Here is a 16,494-nt window from a genome sequence, read left to right as displayed (position 1 = left end):
TCGACTTTGGATGTTTCATCCAAAGTCGATTCGCTCATCCCTAGTAGTAGTAATGCAAATGAGCTCTTAAGAAGCTTTGCCTCTAATGCCACCAGATGTAAGGAAGCTATCCTATAAGTCAATATTCAGCTCTTAAAAAAAGCCTTGAGACATGACTTGGATATTAAATAAGCCAGCACCTCATCTTCAGACAGCTGCCCCTCATCAGTGCAGAGCAGAGAGTACTGGCTTAACTGGGTAGGAGGCCTGTGTCCGAGCAAGGGGGGAACTAACTCTCCTTAGGGAGAGAGCACCTTGATCAGTGTGAGGAGACTTATAGGCCATACATGCTCCTCTGGAATTCTGGGAGAATTCCAGAGGAGCGTGTATGGCCTATAAATCTCCTCACACTGATTAAGGTGCTCTCTCCCTAAGGAGAGTTAGTTCCCCCCTTAGTAGTAGTAACTCATGAAGCCTAGGAACAGCTGGATAGCTTCAGACCTAAAGTCGACATAGCTATCATAAGCTGAAAGTAGGCCTTGTAGATTCTGGGAAACCTGTTAAGCCAAACTGGTCATATGGGAGTCAAGCAGGTACCCAGCGCAAAATTTGTCCTGAGTTCCAGTCGACAATAGGAGCACATAAGCAGAGCAATGGTAGCCACGTTAGAAGAAATGAAATTGAAACCAGCTGGACGTACAATTAAATCTTCTCCATATGCAAAACTACCACTTGAAGGTCCATGGGCACAGTAATGCAGTTTAAAGACTCTGTATGTGACACTCTGTTGACAGATGTCACCACCAAGAAGCAGGCAAATTGCAAACCCCCACCCTGCCCACACACACCTTTGAATCAATTTACAGTGACCTTACTTTCTAATAAAGAGATTAAAACACATTTTAACTAATGTAAATCCAATGACTTACAGATGAGGTCTCCACGGATTTCAGTTACTCACTTTCCTTTTCCATTTGGTCCAGACACTTATGTGCAGATGACTTTGGTCAGGGATGTGCAGCCTTCTCTGCAACATAAAAAGACACCAGTATTAATAAGTGGTACGTGATGGGGTCCATTACAGATTTTCACGGACCAGGAGATTTGGTTACACCTCTGACTTTGGCTCATTGCTTCTGCAGTCCATCTCCACCCTCTATAGCACGATCCACCCACCCCCCCATTCCTGCTGCCCCTCTAACACTGCCACCCAGTAGCTTAAACCAATACTGTACCTGTGGCTGCCCCATGCGCCTACATTAGTTTTCTTTTAAACTGCTTAGAATGTTATAAAATAATAAATGTAGTTAAACTTTACTGATCCTCCCGCTAGATTCCCAATCACTGACTGCAGCACTGGGTCATATGTCCAAATGGAGGGGGACTTGGAAGTACAAAGACCAGCGAGGACACAGGAGAGTAATGGAAGGAGTGTGGCAGGGACCAGAAATGTATCAGTACTTTTATCACATTCTAATCAGTTTTCCAAAAATGAATTTTACATGGCTGGACAAACCCTTCTTAACACAGGACCAAGATGAGACTCCAAATTTATAGACTCTCACACCAGACACAAACATTATTACAGACTCCCAAATTAATATGGACCTCCAGACCAGACTCCAGAATTAATACAAACCTCCAGACAAACCACAAAATTTATAAAGACATTTAGACAAACCCCACAGTTAATACAGACCTCCAGACCAGACCCAAAAATGAATCCAGTTCCCAGTTAAGACCCTAAATTCACGCAGTTCCCAAGTTAACCCCAAATTCACTCCAACCCCAAATCAGCCCCAAAATTTATGCAGACCCCTAAATCATCCCTCAAATTTACACAGATCAGCCCACAAATATATACAGACCACAAATTTATACAAACCACCGGATCAGACCCCGAATTTATACAGACCCCAAATCAGACCCCTGTTGCCCCCTATAAGACCAACCTCACTCTTCTGTCCACTAAATGCAGACCTCAGACTAGAAAAAAAAATATACTCAAAAAATATACTCACCTCTCTGCTCCTCCTCCTGGTACCACCACTCTTGGTTTAGCACTATGTTCCAGCGCCAGTGCTGCACTACGTCCTGACGTCACACAGCACCAGGTCACAGTGTGCTCCTATGTACAATACATCCTGGAGCAGTCTGCTACCCAGACATAGTGCAGCATTGGAGCCGCCACAATATCTCCCCTCATACACTGAGAACCCCCATACCCCACAGTATCTCCCCACATACACTCACCACCCCCATCCCCACAATATCTCCCATAATAAACGGAGAACTCCCATGCCCCACAGTATCTCCCCTCATACACTGAGCACCAGCATCCTCCACAATATCTCACCTCATACACTAAGCACCCTTATCCTCCACAGTATCTCTCTTCATACACTGAGCACCCCCCACAGTATTTTCCATCATAGTCTAAGCATCCCTACAGTATCAGCCCCTTATACACTACATGGAGCACCCCCTTCCCCCACAGTATCTCTCCCTCCCCAATTTCATCCCCTAATACAGAGAAAGAAAGCTCCTCACAGGTCAGCTGCCATCTTTTTCCTCTCTACTCGCAGGACAAGCCCCACCACTTTCTCTCACAGCGCTCCACACAGGCCTTGCCTGCTGTGCTACCCTCATGTGTGCTCCACACAGGCCCTTTCTTCTCCCCTCACTTCACTCTCCACAGGCTGCTCTGAGCCAGGAGATCACTGTGCAGCACTGAAGAGATAGTACTGATAGCACAAGGAGCACCATACTCACCTTTCCCTGAGCCTCCTGTACTAATGAGCACATCCACAATGAAAGCACTCATTAGTTAATTGCGCCCCTACTTATGGGTAGCAAGGTGGTGCCCTAGGCCCTGCCTACCCTTGCCTACCGTTGCCTACCCGTCGCCCCGGCCCTGCTTGGAGAGCTTGTCTTTACCTAGGATAATCTCTCCAAGCAATCCTAGCCAATGGAGCTTTCCAACTTGAGGGGACAATTCTTCTTTTAATGATCCTTGGCACTACAGTATAAACAGAGATTATTGCTCTTTTGAAGTCGATGCTCCTCTACTCTGGGGGAGTAGATGGACAAGGAACAAGGGTCTCTGATATACTCCTTAATTCACTCTTTGAAGTGGAGTGCTATGTGGGCCTGCGACGGTGCAGAATTGTATGGTGTATTGTCCAAAAGATTACCCAGACAGAGGAGCAGAAGAGAACAGACTGCAGAGCAAGTCTTCAAAGACTCTGAGGGAAGCAGCCAGGAAGTCCTCAAGATTATAGATCAGTGGGTTACTCTGTTCCCAGAAAAAGTAGCTTAGACAGACTAGTGCTTCTACAGACAGGAAAGAAACTAGAAATGCTACCTTAGAATGGCCAGTAGGAAACTGATGAGTCTGTAACTGAAAGTGAATAGTACACTTATTCAGAAAATTACAGAATGACTTAGGATCTTCTTTATAGAGTGGGGCTAGGGGGAGAAGCAAGAAGGAAACAGCGGAGGCTGTGACTGGAAGAGGAGGTGGTGCAGACACAGTGGCAGAAGGTGGTGGTGCAGAAGCGGTAGTAGTCAAATAGTTCAAGTGGGCTAACATGGTATTCAGCTACTGCAGGGGCTGCTCCTGGTGACCACACCGGTTAGCTAGCTTCTTATGTATTTCAGAGATACAATTTGGGTTGGCTAGCGAGATCCATGGCCTGAGCAAAGTGGATCCACTATGTCACATGGCTTGAGGCTCGCTTAAGAGTGTCATCTAAGTGCCCCCCTAGTCTTTACAATCTATTCCCTATACAAGAATATGGACTCCACTACAGGGGAACCTCCAGGTCACTACCTTTTGAGGTAGTCTGAGTTCAAAGGACAGCTGCCCTACGGGGATCAAGAGACACCAGTGCAGATCACAGAGGGATCAGGCAAAATTATAGTCAGGAACAGGCCAAGGTGATCTATTAAATAGTACTAGGTCTGGGCAGACAGCTCAGGGTCAGAATAGAGATCAGGTAGATGCCAGTTCAGGCAGCAAACGGTCCGTCATATATGGGAGACAAACAGAAGTTGGTACATGGGCAGATGAATGTAGAAACAATACACCTTTGCAGGACACCAGAGAACTAGAAACTATTGGTCAGGCACCTTCCAACAATTTAAGATGCCTTAAGTATCTCAGGATGACCAGCTATTGGCTGGGGAAGATCAAGGTGTGCATGCTAGCCATAGGAAGCAAGCGCACCCTATAGGCAAAGAGAAGAAATGCCAGAAAAGAGTTGAAAAATGCTCCGGCAACTGGATCCACCATGGAGCAGAAGAGGAAAAGCGCTGGGACCAGACCGCCGGGGAACCAGGGAGCAGGTAAACAGGTTGACAGCTGTGTCTGGGAGAGAGAAGCAGCGGGCATGGCCCTTACAATAGATATGAGATTGATAAAGACAGATAGATAGATAGATAGATAGATAGATAGATAGATAGATAGATAGATAGATAGATAGATAGATATTAGATTAGATAAATATGCAGTGTGCTGGCAGTCCACTGCATAAGAGGTTAATGCAGTATGATTTGTCATTGCTTGTAGATTGCTGATGGAGGATTTTTGTACACAGTTTTAGGAAGACTCAGATATTCCATAGAGAATTTGCATGACAACCTTGACAGACTCCATAAAATAAGGTAGCTAATGAAACATCTCACATTGAGTTACTACAACTTCTGTGAATGTCACAATTATTAACATTTAAAAGAGAGAAACATAGAACTATGCACTACAGTTTTATGCAATGTTGTCAGCTTTTCTGTCCTTTACAAAGCTTGCAATGACATCTTATATCTAACTTTACATAACATATTGGCCTCCAGGATCATTTATTCTTTCTACTAAAGTACTGCTTTGGTATTGACAATAAGTTTGAAAACAACATTGAAAAAAGCTCAATATTTGCCAAATCAAGCTAAACCTTTGTCTTGAATAGGACTGAGATCCAGACCAAGCCTTCAAGTCATCAGTCTACAAAGAAAAGGTAGGGACAAAAAGTTCTGCAGAAACTCTAATGGTATGGGAAAGGCAAATATAATGAATGTTTTATTCAATTGGTTTTTTGATACAGAACTCCAAATCTTCTTCTTTCCTTTACATAGTTATGATTATATTATACATTTTGTCTATTTTCTTTACCACTAAGAGAAGCTCACTGCATATGGACTTATGTTGGTACTATCTTATGTTCTTAAAGTGACCAGACCAGGTGTCAGGAACCTTGCCTGTTTCCCATCCAGTTGAAATCTGGTGCTACCCTCCTTCCCGACCTTGCTGTAGTTCCTGGAATTTACAGTTTCTACACTCCCAGTGATATGCCAGTTCCTGAGAATGACAAGCACTTTGTTGTCTTATTTTATCTTTCCTAGAATGAGATGAGACTAAACCCAGTTCACCAGCTGGCTGGGTTTTCATATGTCCCATGCACAGGAGATGCCACAGCCACATTCTGTGTGGTAGTTAGCTAGCAAGTAGAGGTGAGCGGCATTTGTCAATTCGCACCCTAACTTAGGACCTAGTTAGGGGCAATGAAGTAGTAACACTCACAGGCTAGCACAGGGTAGCTGACTTGCACTTCCTAACCCTTGCATTGGGCAAATGTTCCTGTTTAACTAGGGCAGAAGGAATTGCCACCAGAAAAAAAATCTATATGAACTATGGCATACCAGACTGTGCTAGAAGAGACAGTCAGTAGTGAAGATAACTGAGAGTGTAGAGTGTATCATGAGGAGAGGTACCACAACATGTTGATATATTTGTGCATAGTGTTTGTTAGCGTGCCACATGGAGAGAAGCTATGCAAATGAGCAGCTTTTCTATAACTTTTTAAATAGGCCTTGAGACATGACTTAGATAATAATTACGCCAACACCTCATTTGCAGACAGCATTTTGGAGTGATTGCCCATCATGAGTACAGAACAGGGAGTACTGGCTTAAAGGGAATCTGTCACCTAGAGAATTTATATTAAACCAAAAGTATGTCCTTACAGCACTTCATACCTTCTTTCCATAGGTTTTTCTTTTTCTTTGGAGCTGGTATTATATCTTCATAAAATTCACTGTTATCAATATGCTAATGAGGCATTAAGGTGCCCAAAGGGACGTTATTTTCATTCAAAGGTGCCCAGGAACGCCCCATCAAGTGCCCTGGCCAGACCCCCTACAGAGCCCAAGCACGCCTCTCCTCTGTTCATACACTACGCCCTCTTCAGCGTTCTTCGGGCTATGTCACTAGAGGCCGATAACACCGCCCTCCCTTTTGCCTTAAGCATAGCCTACAGACGCAGCGCCGAACACTGCCTGTGCCTGCGATCTTCCAGTACAATTGAGGGCATCAGCTTCAACTGTTTCATTGGGCATGTGCCGAGCCTAGTGACATTTTCAGTGCATGCCCAGTGAAACAGTTGAAGCTGAAGCCCTGAGTTGACCTAAAAGAGCGCAGGCGCAGGCCACTTTTATTGCTTGGCTGCAACTAACTGCAATTACCTCCTGTCTGGTGGTGACAGAACACTATTGATTGCTTATGCACTGGGTGCCTAAAAAAATTGGAGATTCAGAATGAATCTCCGAATCTGCGAATAGATTCGCTCATCTCTACCATTCAACTTGTTGCACCACATGAGCCTGGATCTATCAAGCCCATATGAGACTAATAAAGACAACTGCTGAAGTTACAACTGGGTCCACCTGTTTCCAGCCACCATCCTTGAGTGGGAAGCCACATACCGTATACTGTGCCACTCACAAGGTCTGACACCCTTACAAGTTCTTATCTCCTGCAATGACTATTACTTCCTGAAGGACCTATCAGCTTTCAGCAAAGATAATGAGGTTCATCATTACTGTGAGATAAACTACTAGAGATTTTCTTCCTCTCTTATTATAGGACTCTCTGCTTGTGAGTAGTGGTAATAAGAACAATTTTATCTTATTAATTCTTTGAAACAGATTTGCATACTCATGGCTTCAGTAGCTGCGAGTATGCAGTAAAGTATGGGCCCTCGGGAGCTTAACAGTGCAGTAAGCAATCTTTCAGGATTTCTGTTTGCACAGCAAAGTTTATCAGAATGCAGCAGTGCTCAGTGCTCTGGAGGACCCCTGTCTGGTCTGAGAGGGAGGTGTTGGAATATATTACTCTTTTGTACAAACATACTGTACAAAGACTACACAGATGTAAAGGAAAATCAAAATATATAACCCCCTCCAATCAAAGCTGCGCCTCCAAAACAATATATAACAAACTAATAGCAACAGAGGGATGATATATCATTACTTGATAGTTGCATGACTAATAATAATAATAATAATATTTATTTATAAAGCGCTTTACAAATTCATAGGGTTCATGTACAAAACAAAAGTAACTGTAATATGCAAACTACAAATTGGCGTGGTATTAAAAAGCAGGAAGTGCTCAACCCCATATACAGTGGTGCATCTATACCGGGGGGGCAGATCCTGCACTTGTGGTCCGCTGCTAATGGCAATTCCCAGCAAAAATGCATACAGTGGAGGATGCCTGCAGCGGACCACAAGTACCACAATGGACATCCTACACAGGATAGCAAATGTGTGGATGTGATAAACAGTATATATAATATAACAAAGACAAAGACAGGTGCACTCTGCGGTCTTACTAAGCCCTCAAACTGGTGTTAAAATTGAGAGATTAGCCAACAAGTCTTGGGTGGGGCTCAGAGCTCTCTGCCTCCTCCCATTGTATGCATGGTCACATGCTGGAGGTTACTGGGAGATTGCTTTGAGTCGGACCTTGCGCTCCTGTAATTCACCCACTGGCTCCTGGTATTGCCCATACGGCCCAGGTAGGTTTAGCGTTCGGTCCCGAGCTACTTGAGAAACTTTGGCGCGGTGCTCGGGCTCAGACATGTCCTCACGTAGGACATGTTGGCTAATCTTTCAATTTTAACACCAGTTTGAGGGCTTAGTAAGACCGCAGAGTGCACCTGTCTTTGTTTTTGTTATATTATATATACTGTTTATCACATCCACACATTTGCTATCCTGTGTAGGATGTCCATTGTGGTACTTGTGGTCCGCTGCAGGCATCCTCCATTGTATGCATTTTTGCTGGGCATTGCCATTAGCAGTGGACCACAAGTGCAGGATCTGCCCCCCCGGAATAGATGCACCACTGCATATGGGGTTGAGCACTTCCTGCTTTTTAATACCACGCCATTTTGTAGTTTGTATTTTTAATTTTTTGGAGGTGTAGAAACTCCTAGTCTGAATGTGCCTTTATTTCCATCTACAGGCAGCATTCTGGTGCACATGTGAGGCCCGGACTATATCAGCCAGTCTTGGGTGGGGTTCAGAGCTCTCTGCCTCCTCCCATTGTAAGCATGGCTGCATGCTGGAGGTTACTGGTAGATTGCTTTGAGTCAGACCTTGCGCTCCTGTAATTCGCCCACTGGCTCCTGGTATTGCCCATACGGCCCAGGTAGGTTTAGCGTTAGGTCCCGAGCTACTTGAGAAACCTTGGCGCGGTGTTCGGGCTCAGACGTGGCCCCAAGACAGCGGGTATGTTGCACAGGAGTTATGATAGTGCTGCAGACCGAAATTGAAATATCAAGTTTAGGTGAGTTAGTAGACGGGGGAAAGACAAGAAGTTCAGTTTTTGAGAGGTTCAATTTTAGATACAGAGAGGACATGATGTTAGAGACAGCTGCCATACAATTACTGGTGTTTTAGAGTAAAGCAGGGATGATGTCTGGGGATGAAGTCTATAGCTGGGTGTCGTCAGCATAGAGATGGTATCGAAAGCCAAATCTACTGATAGTCTGTCCGATGGGGGCTGTATAGAGGGAGAAGAGTAGAGGACCTAGTACTGAGCCCTGAGGAACGCCGATATCAAGAGGAAGAGGAGAAGAGCCAGGGAATGATACACTAAAGGAGCGGCCAGAGACATAGGAAGAGAACCAAGAGAGAGCAGTCCTTAAAGGGAGTCTGTCACCACATTTGGGCATATTAGACCGATCAAATAGGGTTATATGATCCACCCAGAACTTAAAAACGGTACCTTTGTTGTAGAAAACTGACTTTTCTTTTAGCCGAAAATGAACTTATAAGGTTATGTTAATGAGCCCTCTCAAGTGCCCAGGGCGGTCTCTCAATCCTCGGAGCCCCAGGCAGCACCTCCTAAACGGCTCATAACCCCGCCCTCCGTGCGCCTCTGCCCGCCCGTTTACTCCCCTCTCCTGTCCTTTTCCACTGCGGCTGTGCGGTCCAAATCATAGCGGGCGCATGCGCAATGCGATGCCCGCTCCTGGCAGGGCATCGCGATACCTACTGTGCATGCGCCCGCTACGATTTGGACCGCACAGCCGCAGTGGAAAAGGACAGGGGAGGGGAGTAAACGGGCGGGCAGAGGCGCACGGAGGGCGGGGTTATGAGCCGTTTAGGAGGTACTGCCTGGGGCTCCGAGGATTGAGAGACCGCCCTGGGCACTTGAGAGGGCTCATTAACATAACCTTATAAGTTCATTTTCGGCTAAAAGAAAAGTCAGTTTTCTACAACAAAGGTACCGTTTTTAAGTTCTGGGTGGATCATATAACCCTATTTGATCGGTCTAATATGCCCAAATGTGGTGACAGACTCCCTTTAAGGCCAATTGAGTGGAGCATGGTGAGGAAGAGTTTATGGTCTATGGTATCAAACACTGCAGAGAGATCCAGCAGAATCAGTAGCGAATAGTCACCATTTCTTTTTGCTGTTAGGAGATCGTTAGACACTTTAGTAAGTGCAGTTTCTGTAGAGTGAAGAGGGCGAAAGGCAGATTGTAAGGGGTCAAGAAGAGAGTTTGCAGAGAGATAGCTTATTAAGCGAGAGTAGACAAGACGTTCAAAAAGTTTAGAGATGAAGGGGAGGTTAGAAACAGGTCTGTAGTTAGTTGCACAGGTCGGGTCAAGAGTTGGTTTCTTTAGTAGTGGGATTATAATAGAGTGTTTGAAAGAGAAGGGAAAGATATCAGAAGAGAGAGAGAGTTTAAAGATTGCAGTTAGGTGAGTGATGACAGCCGGGGAGAGGGACTGGAGGAGGTGTGATCGAATAGGATCTCTGCTACAGGTTGTGGGTCGAGAATAAGAGAGAAGCCTGGAGACTTCTTCCTCTGTGATAGGGTCAAAAGAGGAGAGAGAGCATGTGGAGGAACTGGAGGGAGGAGGATTGAAATTATTTGGGGACTGGGAGATTATTTCCTGCCGGATACTGCCAATCTTGTCTCTGAAGTAAGTGGCCATGACTTCAGCGCAGAGGTCAGTGACAGGTTCTGTAACTTTAGGGCTTAGAAGGGAATGAAAAGTGTCAAAGAGTTGTTTTGGGTTATTTGAGAGTGAGGAGATGAGAGAGGTGAAGTACTTTTGTTTGGAAATGTTGAGAGCCGAATTATATGTTTTGAGCATAAATTTATAATGGAGGAAGTCTGCTGATATTCGTGATTTTCTCCATAAGCGTTCTGCACATCTGGAGCAAAGCTGTAAAAGATGTGTTTCAGGTGTGTGCCAGGGTTGCTGTGTTCTGTGTCGAGAGGGTCAGATTGATATTGGAGCAACTTCATCTAGGGTGGTTTTGAAGGTTTGGTTGTAATGATTGGCAGCCAAGTCTGGACAGGGGAGGGAAGTGATTGGGGTAAAAGCTAATTGTAAGGTGTTAATAAGTTGCTGGCAGTTAATGATATGTAGGTTTCTGTAAGTGTGAAAAGTAGCATGGCCATGAGAAAAATAAGAGGTATTTATGGTAAATGAAAGAAGATTGTGGTCAGAAAGTGGGAAGGATAAGTTACTAAAGTTTGAGACTGAGCAATGACGGAAGAAGACTAGATCAAGTATATTGCCCTGTTCATGCGTGACAGAGGAAGTAAATTGGTGGGGGGAGCCTGGGGGACGATAGACAACTGCAACTCTCAGGGCGAATGGATGGAAGAGTCTAATGGTGTGAACCTCAAAAGAGGGGAATGTGAGAGAGGGTACAGGGGGAATGTGCACTGTGGAGAAAGTAGTATGCCTACTCCTCCACCGTGCCTGTCATCAGGTCTGGGGGTATAGGAGAAGTGAAGTCCACCATGGGATAGGGCAGCAGGGGAAGCAGTGTCAGAGAGTGGAAGCCATGTTTCCGTAAGGGCTAGCAAGTTCAGAGAGCGTGATAGTAAGAAATCGTGGATTGTGGGTAGTTTAAAGGGGTTATCCCATCATAATGATCACTGTTAAATCTGTTAATGATTTGACAGTGATCATTTTTGTAAATATACTTTATTAACAAATTCCCACCGATTAGGAGAAAATTCATCCCCACTTACCTCATTGTTGTGACTCGGTCTCCCCTGGTTACGACCACCGCTCTTCCGCAAAATCCCGATGGTCGCGCTTGCCCAGAAGACTTCTTCTTTTCTCCCGGCCGGGCCACTCGCTGTCCTGAACGCGCACGCTGCCGCGCATGCGCGACGGTGACTTCTTCCCGGCCAGAATAGTACAGAGCTGCGAACGCGCACGCCGGCTCTGTACTATACTGGCCAGAAATAAGTCACATTGCGCATGCGCGGCAGCGTGCGCGTTCAGTCCAGCGCGCGGCCCGGCCGGGAGAAGACTTCAATCAAGATGAAGCCCGCCCCCAGCCAGAATCCAGGAAGTGAACGCGCGGTGGCAGCAGGTAAGTATGAAACTGCTAAGTGGGATAACCCCTTTAATTAAACACAGTCAGCTGACCAAACAATCCTTTTAAGGGTCCTATATGTGTGTTAAAACTTCAAACAATCAGGCCACAGTTGCGTACTTGAATGAGATACTATGTATCTTGCAATATGGTCGCTATCACTCGCTGTGCACTCTATTTGGGAGGTCAATTACCTCACAAATACTCTGTAGCCATTGCTGGCACTCTGTTGAATATCAAGTGCACGATACTGTGATTCCACTGAGAGAGTGGGGGTGCTGCTCCTCAAGAGGATATATGATAGCACCACAACTCCCCAGGTACAATACCCTGTGGTGTGCTCCCAATGGTGGATTTAGATGTCCATTAGGGCCCTTGGTGTAAGGGCTCCTATTAAACGTGGATATGGTTTATACTTATATTCCTGTATAACAGACATCCATCATTCATTCACACCATCTAACACACAGGGAGACCAGAGCTGATTAGCCTCCGGGCATTCACTCAGTATCTAAAAAGCTAGACAGAACTTGTGACCTTAGTAGCTATAATTTCAGCCCTGTACTGTACCCTGCCCAAAATACACAAACTATCACTACCCCACCCAACATGTTTCGGCGCGAGGCGGCTTCGTCAGGGGAGTTGGGGTAATAGCTAAATAAACTATCCCCTCCCAGTTCTTTGATTCCACCAGTGAAGATGTGTCACTAAGATCGACAGGTTTAACCACCTATCATGTAAGCTGCATGGAAATTGACAGGTGGACGAGAGGTGCAACGTCATTCGGATGCCGCTTCCTCTCCACCAATGAGGTACATCGCACTGGAGGCACACCCCCATACATCGCGTCGCATAGTTGATGGCTCTTTTCTTCCACCTGCCATGTGTGCCGCTTTGGGCTTGGCAGACAGACAAGAGGTGCGACGTCATCAAAGTACCGCTTCCTAGCTACCAATGGGACGCACTGCAATCAAGACACGCCCCGTACACCGCATCACACAGCATGTGTTTCTTAACAGGGGCGGAGGGTTGGATTCGCATCATGCCTGATTCAGTAACCCTTTCCTTGCTGGTGCTGTGGTAGTCAGCAAGTAACCCTTGCAATACTGTGGTAGTCAGTAGGTAAGTAACCCTTGCAATACTGAATGTATCCTGGTCACAAAATTACCTTTACATGATCCCTATAATGTATCGGATCTGTAACAAGAATTGAGGGGAATATAGACATATGTAGCAGGCTTTTTAACCCTATAGTAAGGGACTTCTCCAATTAGTAGTGTGTAGTACTTTATAGGCGCTAATGGCAATGTGTGGATCCCAGCTACTAAAATGGATCCTGACTTGCTAAATAAAAGCTGTATACGAGAAGCCCTCATTAAGACCTCTCGGACTCAGGGATTGTAGTCTAAAGATCCATCTTGCTTCCTCCTGCAAGAGTTTCAGATCCAGGTTTCCACTTCTTGGTCCCAATTTAATTCTTCTTGTTACGGACCGACCGTGCTTTCCAGAGTGCGCAGTTAAAAGGGGGTAATTTAGTTCATTAATCAATTAATCACTGAAGTAAGGCACATGAGAAGAAATGCTATATGTAGGTAAACAAACAAAGCTAAGGATCTGGATGGGCCATTAAATCACTACAGATCACAAGCATTACAACAGTCGCGTAAATCACAGGTCAATTGGAAGTACATCTCTAGGACTAATCACAAGGATATCACACTTGCAGAAAATAGTATACATTGATGAATATGCAAAGTTCTTTACCAGGTAAGATGAAAACAGCACTATTAGGCTTGTGGAAAGCTGAATGGAGCAGTATTGTCCAAATGCAATGATTGAAACAATACAGTAATACTGTAGTGGCCCCTTCTCCTATCTATAGCACCTGACCAGGGCTGAATTATAGGATTTCTGAACAAAGCAATTATAAGAGATTTGAAAACCAGTCTTTCAAGAAAGCTACATCCTTTACAGTACAATAGTGGTGGTAATACCACCTATTTGAGTTGTGATGTGACTGCTACTAGAACATAAAAAATCATGAGAAAAAGATACACAATATAATAACTAAATATGCAGATGTGCATAGCTAGATTTATAAAAGAAAAATAACGGAAATGCACTCATACAATAGATGCAAACATTATATATGGACTGAGCCCTCACTCTATGGTAAAATCTGAGACTCTCAGCCAATATATTTTGATCAAAACACATCTGTGCCCACCTACCAGTAGAGATGTCCCGAACTATTCGCCATCGAGCATCGCTTGTTCGCGTTCGCCGCGGCGGGCGAACATATGCGATGTTCGGTCCGCCCCCTATACGTCATCATTGAGCAAACTTTGACCCTGTACCTCACAGTCAGCAGACACATTCCAGCCAATCAGCATACCCTCCCTCACAGACCCTCCCACCTCCTATCAAAAAGCAAGGACAGCATCCATCTTAGATTCATTCTGAAGCTGCAGTGTTAGTGAGAGCAGGGAGAGTGCTGCAGCTGCTGCTGAATTAATAGGGAAATCGTTAGCTAGGCCAGTGTTCTGTGTCCACTCCAGTCCTCAAAGACTCATCTGATCTGCTGTAAGGACAGCATGCTGACAGCACCCCAAAAAGCCCTTTTTAGGGCTAGTACATCATTTTTTATTTTATATATATATATATATATATATATATATATAAATATATATATATATATGTATTGCAGTTGCCTGCCAGTGTGTGTCAGGCCCATAGAGTGTACTGTGCCCACTGCCAGTGCCCACCACTCATATCTGGTGGCACAGTAGCTTGCAGATAAAAAAGTTATACAATTTTTTCTCTGTAATATAATTGCAGTTGCCTGCCAGTGTGTGTCAGGCCCATAGAGTGTACTGTGCCCACTGCCAGTGCCCACCACTCATATCTGGTGGCACAGTAGCTTTCAGATAAAAAAGTAATACCATTTTTTCTCTGTAATATAATTGCAGTTGCCTGCCAGTGTGTGTCAGGCCCACAGAGTGTACTGTGCCTACTGCCAGTGCCCACCACTCATATCTGGTGGCACAGTAGCTTGCAGATAAAAAAGTAATACATTTTTTTCTCTGTAATATAATTGCAGTTGCCTGCCAGTGTGTGTCAGACCCACAGAGTGTACTGTGCCCACTGCCAGTGCCCACCACTCATATCTGGTGGCACAGTAGCTTGCAGATAAAAAAGTAATACAATTTTTTCTCTGTAATATAATTGCAGTTGCCTGCCAGTGTGTGTCAGGCCCACAGAGTGTACTGTGCCCACTGCCAGTGCCCAATACTCATATCTGGAGGCACAGTAGCTTGCAGATAAAAAAGTAATACATTTTTTTCTCTGTAATATAATTGCAGTTGCCTGCCAGTTTGTGTCAGGCCCACAGAGTGTACTGTGCCCACTGCCAGTGCCCACCACTCATATCTGGTGGCACAGTAGCTTGCAGATAAAAAAGTTATACAATTTTTTCTCTGTAATATAATTGCAGTTGCCTGCCAGTGTGTGTCAGGCCCACAGACTGTACTGTGCCCACTGCCCACCACTCATATCGGGTGGCACAGTACCTTGCACGCATAGTACCACTAATCTAAAAAAAAATGACAGGCAGAGGCAAGCCACCCCGCAGGGGCCGTCGTAGTCATGGTGCTGTGATTTCCTTTGGCCCTAGAATAATGCCCAGTGTTCAGAGGCCACGTACCCTGAACTCGAAAAGTTCTGAGGACATAGTTGACTGGCTAACACAGGACACCCAATCTTCTACAGCTTCCGCTCTGAACCTTGACGCACCATCCTCCTCCAGCTCAGCTTCGGGCACCTCTCAAGTTATCACTCGCCCGCCTGCCGCCACCACCAACAATAGCACCACAGCCGCTTCACTTGATCTGTCAGAGGAGTTATTTACACATCAGTTGGAAGAAATGAGTGATGCACAAACATTATTGCCAGAGGATGTAGATAACAGGGATATGTCTCAGTCAGGCAGCATTACACACATGGACGTACGGTGTGATGATGATGATGATGTTGTACCCGCTGCTGCTTCCTTTGCTGAGTTGTCAGATACAAGTGAAGCGGTTGATGATGACGATGTGTCCGTGGATGTCACGTGGGTGCCCGCTCGAAGAGAAGAAGAACAGGGGGAAAGTTCAGATGGGGAGACAGAGAGGAGGAGGAGACGAGTTGGAAGCAGGGGGAGTTCGTCGCAAGGAGCTAGTGGCACAGTCAGACAGCATGTATCGGCACCCGGGGTCAGCCAGACAGCACGCCAATCAACGCATGCTGTTGCCACCACCAGAATGCCGTCATTGCAAAGCTCAGCAGTGTGGCATTTTTTGTGTGTGTCTGCCTCTGATAACAGCGATGCCATTTGCAACCTGTGCCAAAAGAAACTGAGTCGTGGGAAGTCCAACACCCACCTAGGTACAACTGCTTTGCGAAGGCACATGATCTCACATCACAAACGCCTATGGGATCAACACATGATGAGTACAGGCAGCACACAAACTCAAAGCCACCATCCTCCTCCTGGTCCAGCATCTTCAGCCACGTCAACCACTGCTGTCCTCCTTGCCCCCTCTCAACCACCTGCCACTCCGCCTCTCACCTTCAGCAGTTCCTGCTCATCTGCCCACAGTCAGGTGTCTGTCAAGGAAATGTTTCAGCGTAAGAAGCCATTGTCATAGAGTCACCCCCTTGCCCGGCATCTGACAGCTGGCTTGTCTGAACTCTTAACCCGCCAGCTTTTACCATACAAGCTGGTGGAGTCTGAGGCCTTCAAAAAATTTGTAGCTATTGGGACACCGCATTGGAAGGTAC

Source organism: Bufo bufo, chromosome 2 (genome assembly GCF_905171765.1).
Source record: "Bufo bufo chromosome 2, aBufBuf1.1, whole genome shotgun sequence".
Classification (NCBI taxonomy): Eukaryota; Metazoa; Chordata; class Amphibia; order Anura; family Bufonidae; genus Bufo; species Bufo bufo.
This window is presented reverse-complemented; position numbering follows the sequence as displayed.